This window comes from Cryptotermes secundus, unplaced genomic scaffold (genome assembly GCF_002891405.2).
Source record: "Cryptotermes secundus unplaced genomic scaffold, Csec_1.0 scaffold708, whole genome shotgun sequence".
Classification (NCBI taxonomy): domain Eukaryota; kingdom Metazoa; phylum Arthropoda; class Insecta; order Blattodea; family Kalotermitidae; genus Cryptotermes; species Cryptotermes secundus.
The window spans coordinates 2,099,494-2,106,227 of NW_019726238.1; the positions used below are offsets into that span (position 1 = coordinate 2,099,494).

General features: G+C 39.8%; 1 pseudogene; it reads right to left on the reverse strand.

Annotated features, from left to right (window-relative positions):
- Nucleotides 1-592: 592 nt before the first annotated feature.
- On the reverse strand, nt 593-5,320 carry LOC111864104 (annotated as a pseudogene).
- Nucleotides 5,321-6,734: the final 1,414 nt, after the last annotated feature.

Consider the following 6,734-nt stretch of genomic DNA (forward strand, 5'->3'; position numbering starts at 1 on the left):
GCTTGGAAAGTATCAATATGAATCACTCAACAATTCACAAATGAACTTCCAACGTTTATTGAGTCCAAACACTATGCACTGTATATACAAGATATTACACACACAATCAGTCCCTGTTCAAGATGATACAAATTAATTTTCCTTTGTCCACAAATGTAGGAAAGCGCTAATCTAATACACGTCCAGTCAGTTGAAGGTTAGAGACAGGCTGCTTCTTGTGGGAAAGAGAGCTATGTGGCACACCGCTACAATCGTACCATGGCGCAATTAACAGCATGCCTTCATTCTGATTGGCTGTTACTCCATGGTGAATCCCCAGGTTAAAATCCTCAGCCAATCACACCACCAATGCTGCTGCATTGCATTATAAGATCCTTCTAGAATATTCTTTATTACGCATCAAATTCTAGACAATGAAATCCTCGATGGTCGCAAACTTCTCAGACACATCGCCCCAGACGACTTCCTCTACACCATCTTGTCCAGCCGGCTACCCTCCAACATTCCGGTCATTCTCGTTGGCCAGAGAAGGGCAGCTTGGACGCCGCAGCCCGTGCTAGCGAGTGTTGGTCCACCCCCCCCTCTCCCCCAAGAGAACGGAACATCTGAAAGCGCTTTTCTTGATTAGCTTTAGTTTCTGATTGGTTGGTGTCAATTTTGGTCAACATTCCTTGCATTGCTTTCAGTTAGAAATACGAGGAGCAAAGCCGATAAATCACTATAGAAAGAAATATCAAGCGGATCCATACTCACTCATCCATTTCTCAAATTCAACGAGGTCTTCTTCCGATACGCGTTTCTTGCATTTGGCAAGGGATTCTTTAAAGTCTTGCGCCGTTATGGGCAGATCCAGCTCCTCACTCTGCAACTGTCTGATCTGGTCAAAACGAAGATCAGCAATCTTACGTCTCATTGACATCAGCGCTGCATCCCTGCAGATATTGGTGATGTCACATCCTGAGTAACCCTCCAGTTGCTCTGCAATATCCTTTAAATCCACATCCGAATCCAATTTTGTTTCTCGAAGATTAATTCTTAATAGCGCCTCCCTTGCGCCCATATTTGGAAGAGGAATATATATCCGTTTCTCAAATCTTCTCCGTAATGCTGTATCAATGTTCCACGGAAAATTTGTTGCTGCTAAAACCATGACTATCTTACCATGATCATCACTGTTGGAAGGAACTCCATCCATCTGAGTTAGAAGCTCCGACTGCATTCTTTTTGATGCTTCATGTTCCAACGTTGATCCCCTTTTGGAGCAGAGAGAGTCAATCTCATCTACAAATATCATACTGGGGGCATAGAAACGGGCCATCTCGAAAAGCAGTCTGGCTAGTTTCTCTGACTCGGTACTTGGAAGTGAGCGTGGAAGAAGAAACATTGAAAAATTTTGTGCAACATTCTGTGGCCACAGCCTTGGCTAACATGGTCTTCCTTGTTCCTGGCGGACGGCCGTCGAATGCCCTTGAAGTAATCTGGGAACCACATAGGAAGGACAATTGCCTCTGCAAGTAACCTCTTAGCATCCTGCAAGTCTGCTATATCATCCCAATGGATGTTAGGTTTCTCCTCGACTATATCTCTCTCCAACATATCTATCAGATCACGGACACCCCCTGACCCTTCGAACCTCTTCTCCTCTTTTTCATCACTTCCTCCCTTACTGTACTCTTTCTTCATTAATCTGCATTTCTCGTGGTTCTTCCTGGCCTTTGGATCAGTTCCTCTCGCCGTGCTGGCTGTTCTCTGAGGTATATCATCCTTACGTGCCTGTGTACTTTGCAGAGTGTTGATCTTGGGTACTGATTTACAAGAGGACGAGTCACAGTATTTTGGTTATTTCCGCATGAAGCAAGATACATTTGAATACACATTAAGCAAAGTATATCAGTTGAAGAAGTACAGTAACTTCCGAGAAACTATTTCACCTGAAGAACGTGACGTTAAATTAAGGATTTGATAAGAGTTTGAGAAAACAAAATATTACATCGATGTTATATTATTCTTGCTTCTTATTGACTACATACAAACCGTTCTTTCTACAAAGGATCGAAATTACTATACTACACAGCGGCATTGTTCTCGTCTGTTACTAATTCATTGCTGTGGGAACTATTATGGGAAATGCGAGTCGATTCAAAGGATAGAGGAGAAACATTTGACGTGGACATCACACTGCTGTTTCGATCTTCCTGTTCCTGCAGTAAAACATCCATCAATTTCATGCGTAATCGCAGCTGTCTTTCTTCAGGCAAGCTCATCAGAAATTGATAGTCACTATCCTGCTTCATTTGAGAGCTCTTTTCGAAGTAACTCAACTTTTTAGATTCTATTTCGAAGAATTTGTCATCGTAATTAATTCTTTTCTTTCCTCTTTTTAGCGGACTTTTGAAATGCTCTTTTTGTGCCGGAGACGTATTTACAGGTGCATCATTCTCCATATCTGATTGAAAATCTGGAGTAGAAAATGCATCATTATATTCACTTTGTGTTGTAATATTATCAGTGCCTGTCTCAATACAGGCGTCCGCAATGTCAGGAACACTACTCGACAGATTTCTCGGTTGAACAGTATCAGTTCGTAGGTGGTGAACGCAGCTCTTCGTCCGAAAAATCCAAACCAATCTGGATATTTCGCAGTTCGCAAGTATACGCGCGTTCACTGACGAACAGTGCTGCTACCAATGGACGCACTCTAACCTGATGCAAGCTGTTAGGATCGTTCGGCCGTTTCCGTGCATGTTCGGACGAAATCCTCATCGCAACTTTCCGCAGCTTTCCGCTTCCAATGGACGAGAGGCCTTATACTTCATATTCTGGAAGTCCTGGTTCAAAATCTTTGTCTGGAGAAAGGCTAACCAGTCTGAGGATTTTTGTGGGGTTTCCTCGGTTTCTCCAAGCAAATGTAGGGATAGTACCTGAGAAAAATCCATGACTGCTTCATTCGATGTCTTATCCAATGCACTTACGCAGTATAATTCTAACACTTAGCTGTACATGTCCTAAGCCACTGACAACTTTGTTAAATAAACTGTAATCCAATAAGTTTAGTACAAAAACGCCGTTCTTTGTGTCTGGTCTGGCAATTTCGAGAGTTTTATTTCCTTGCAAGTAGCAACTTGACAGCAGGGTTATCCTGCGCAGTCTAAATTTATGACGACACATTTAAGAGTACATGAGATGAAAATTATAAAGAGAAAATCGGTATTAAGTCAAATTGTATAATTAATTACAAAATCAGTTGTTGTCCTGACGGGCCTACGTCTCCAAAATCTCCCCTCCCCCACCATGTTAAGCTTCTACAAACAGCAATTTGTTATGGCTTATTATATTCTGGCGTCAGTACCTCAAAGTATAACGCCGAATGGTAGGCGGTCCGTGGCGGACCGGGTTCGATCCCGAGTCTGGTCAAGTGTGATTTGTGGTGGACAAATTGGCGCTATGGGAGGTTTTCTCCGACTACTTCGGCTTCCCCTGCCAATCTTCATTCCACCAATTGCTCCACAATCACCCTCACCTATCATCTGGGGCTGGTACAATAGGCCAGAAGTGGCCGCAGTACAAGGGACTTAGTCCCACCCCACTAGCAATAAAAAAAAGTGAAACTGAATTGTGAAGGATTCAGTTGCACACGATCATAGCCCAGTCGAGGAACTCTTCTGGTGTTTACCTGCAGGAACTGCAGAAAGTCACAACAATTTTCAGTTAGTACAGACGGTGTCCCGGCCGAAATTTGAATTGCGAACTTGCAGAATACAAATCTCTGTATGGAGATACAGTGATTCATTACATTGGCAGATTATTCTACTGAAATCAGAAGTTGTTAGTTCTAACCAGAATGTATTTACTTTTCAGGGAATACTTTTAGCATGACGAAATAAAGGAGAATGACTAGGTAAAGGTATGCAGAATGCATGGAATATGCTTAAAAAGCATAGAAGAAAGTGCCTATGTACAGATTAGAAGATAATATTAAAGTTGTATCATAAGTAAGAGGGGTGAAAGGACATGGACTTGATTCGCGAAGCTCAGGATAGGACCAGCAGTGAACTTTCCTGAAATGGTATTGAGTCTCTGAGTTCCATAACATTCGAGCAATTTCTTGAGTATATGAGCTACTATTGGCTTCTAAAAAAAGGCTTTGTCTCATGGAATGAATTAGTTAGAAGTCGGAATCACTGAATGAATGAATGAATGAACGGATAAGTGAATTAATACTCAGATTCTCATCAAAGAAAGGTCTGTGAGGTGTCACGAATCTTGTGTGACGCGGAAATGTACCATAAGTTCCGATCATTTTTGCAATTTGACAATCTTAATCATTGTTAATTTTAATAGCGCATTAAATTTTCCTATAAAGGTATGTGAAATCATATATTTCGTAATTTCTCGCATTTGGTATTATAAGCTGTAAGCTCACAAACAGAGAAGGTCAATTAAAGAAAACGAAGGCGCTGAAAACGTCAAAGAGGAAGAAATCTCGTAATTTAAATTCTGAGTCAAGACAGCTGTGCTCATAACTGAAGGTAATGTATCTGTGAAAATTGAAAAATCTACAGTTTCCATTGGATTTGGATTGAAAATTATACCAGTTGTTTAGCATGCAAATATAACATATAATACCAATTTTCAGACTTCTAGCTTTAATAGTTTCCAAAATATTTTTTTTTATATATTATATTAATGCCCAACTAAAATGCCCCATATGATGCAATTTTTAAAACTGAGTCATGAAATTTGGATCTTTGTGCTTACTGTAAACAAATTAAAACTTCTATCCTACAATACTTTATTCTTTCTTAACTACTGAGGAAAAAAAATTAACTTCTATAGTAGTCAGATTTCATTATTTTGTTCTTTTGTTTTTAATTTTATTTTTCAGATCATTGAACTGCAACAAAAGAAATGTAATATGGTCATTTTATTCATAAGCAAACAGGAAGCCTGTGTGTAAAATTTTATACATATTGGTAAAAACTGCTTCATGTGGAACCTTTTGAAGTTATGAAAATGTTGGAAAAATTTAAAGCGACAAATCAATTTTAAAATTTTGTTGGAGAATATCTTTGTTTTCTGATCTGAGATCCAACTAAAATTGACCAGATCCATATGTGGGACCCACTGTCAGCTTCTTCTTGTCCTCTGCAGCTATTTTGGACAACCTCAGCTTCTTTCTGGCATATTCGGAGTCCAGTTGACTGCAATGTGGGCTCCACTTGAGGCGGCCATCTCTTGCTCTGCCTATTTTCTCAGCTGCTGGGCTAAACTTCAATTTTATTGCTTCCTCTGTCAGTTTCTGACTTGCTATGCAGCCCATATTGAACTCACTCGCTGCATTAGTGACCCAAATGTCTATTAATTCTTTAGAAATAAATGTGTCTTTTGGGCACTTAGTCCAAATAATGCCTCACTGACATTTTGAGTCTTCCCACGTATGCATTTTTTTTTTCAGGAATTCCTCATTAGTCAATCTGGTGTATAATGGAATCAGTTTCTTTACCACTTCAACATTTAGTGGAGTTTTTCATAGTAGAACTGTCGTGAGAAGGAACTGGCTTCCCTTTCGCAACAGTTCTATTATAAAAACACCAGCTCTCACCACCTGGGCACTTATGATGTTGAGGATTTTGGACAGTAGACGTGCAGTTGTAGAGAGTAGCATATACTGCAGCCTTAATTTTCTTTAACATTAGGAATATTACACTTTATGGCTTTACAGTAATATTCAGTGAGATTCAATATCGTACTTTCTTTCAAACTCCCATGTTTCTTCCCACCAAGTGCAACACCCATTTTGCTATTCTCTTTTACTAAATTTCTTATTTATGTACCCAACCTCTTGGCCACATGGTTCAGACACTCAACTTTCTGTCTTTACTTCCATAGACAGCCAAATCCTGGAGATTTTTGTTTGTTTTGGCATCACCATCTGATACCACAGTGGTGTAGCATGTAGCATAGCTTGCATGTGGCTACTGACCGTTTCCACAATATCTCTGCTGCAACCATTTCAATGGCACTTGATGATCCACTAAAATTAATTTCACATTTCTCACTTTATTTATGTGCTTTATGCCAACTTGCATATTCTACTGAATTCAGTGTCTTCTGTTGTCAAACACAAATGCCACAGCACTTAGACATTACTTCAAAGTTTATGACTAGCCCTGTCAGCACATCTATTGCTGCCCCTATACCTTATAGGGAGGAAAAGTCCCTTTTTGCGAAGTGCCATCACAGGAGACTGTAATGTCAATAAAGTTATCCTCATTCACGCTTGGATCGGTGGCAATATAAGACTGGCGAATAACATTCTGAGCCTCCTACAACACATTGTGATGTATTCCTGTATTTTCTCTTGCTGTTTGCAGCAAATGGGCATTGATGAACTGATTAGTGGCATGCCCATGCCCATGCAGAATTATTTCCATTCCAGCATGACCCTTACCTAATGATAACAAAGTGTTTATCATTTTGTGGTTCAATTAAAATGGAGGTAGACTTGATTCGGTGCATTCAACCCTGGGACTGGTAAAATTTTCACTGCAGGTAATGTAGAAAGCTGTACATTTTACAGCTACTTTAGCTGCAAAGCCCATGAATTGAGAAAATTCTATTTTCAAATCACTTCCTCCACAAATGCCACATTTTACTCCTTTACATATATTCTGCCAGAAGCTGGAATTGACTAATACATAATCAGAATTAAGCATATCATTCAGGTACTCACT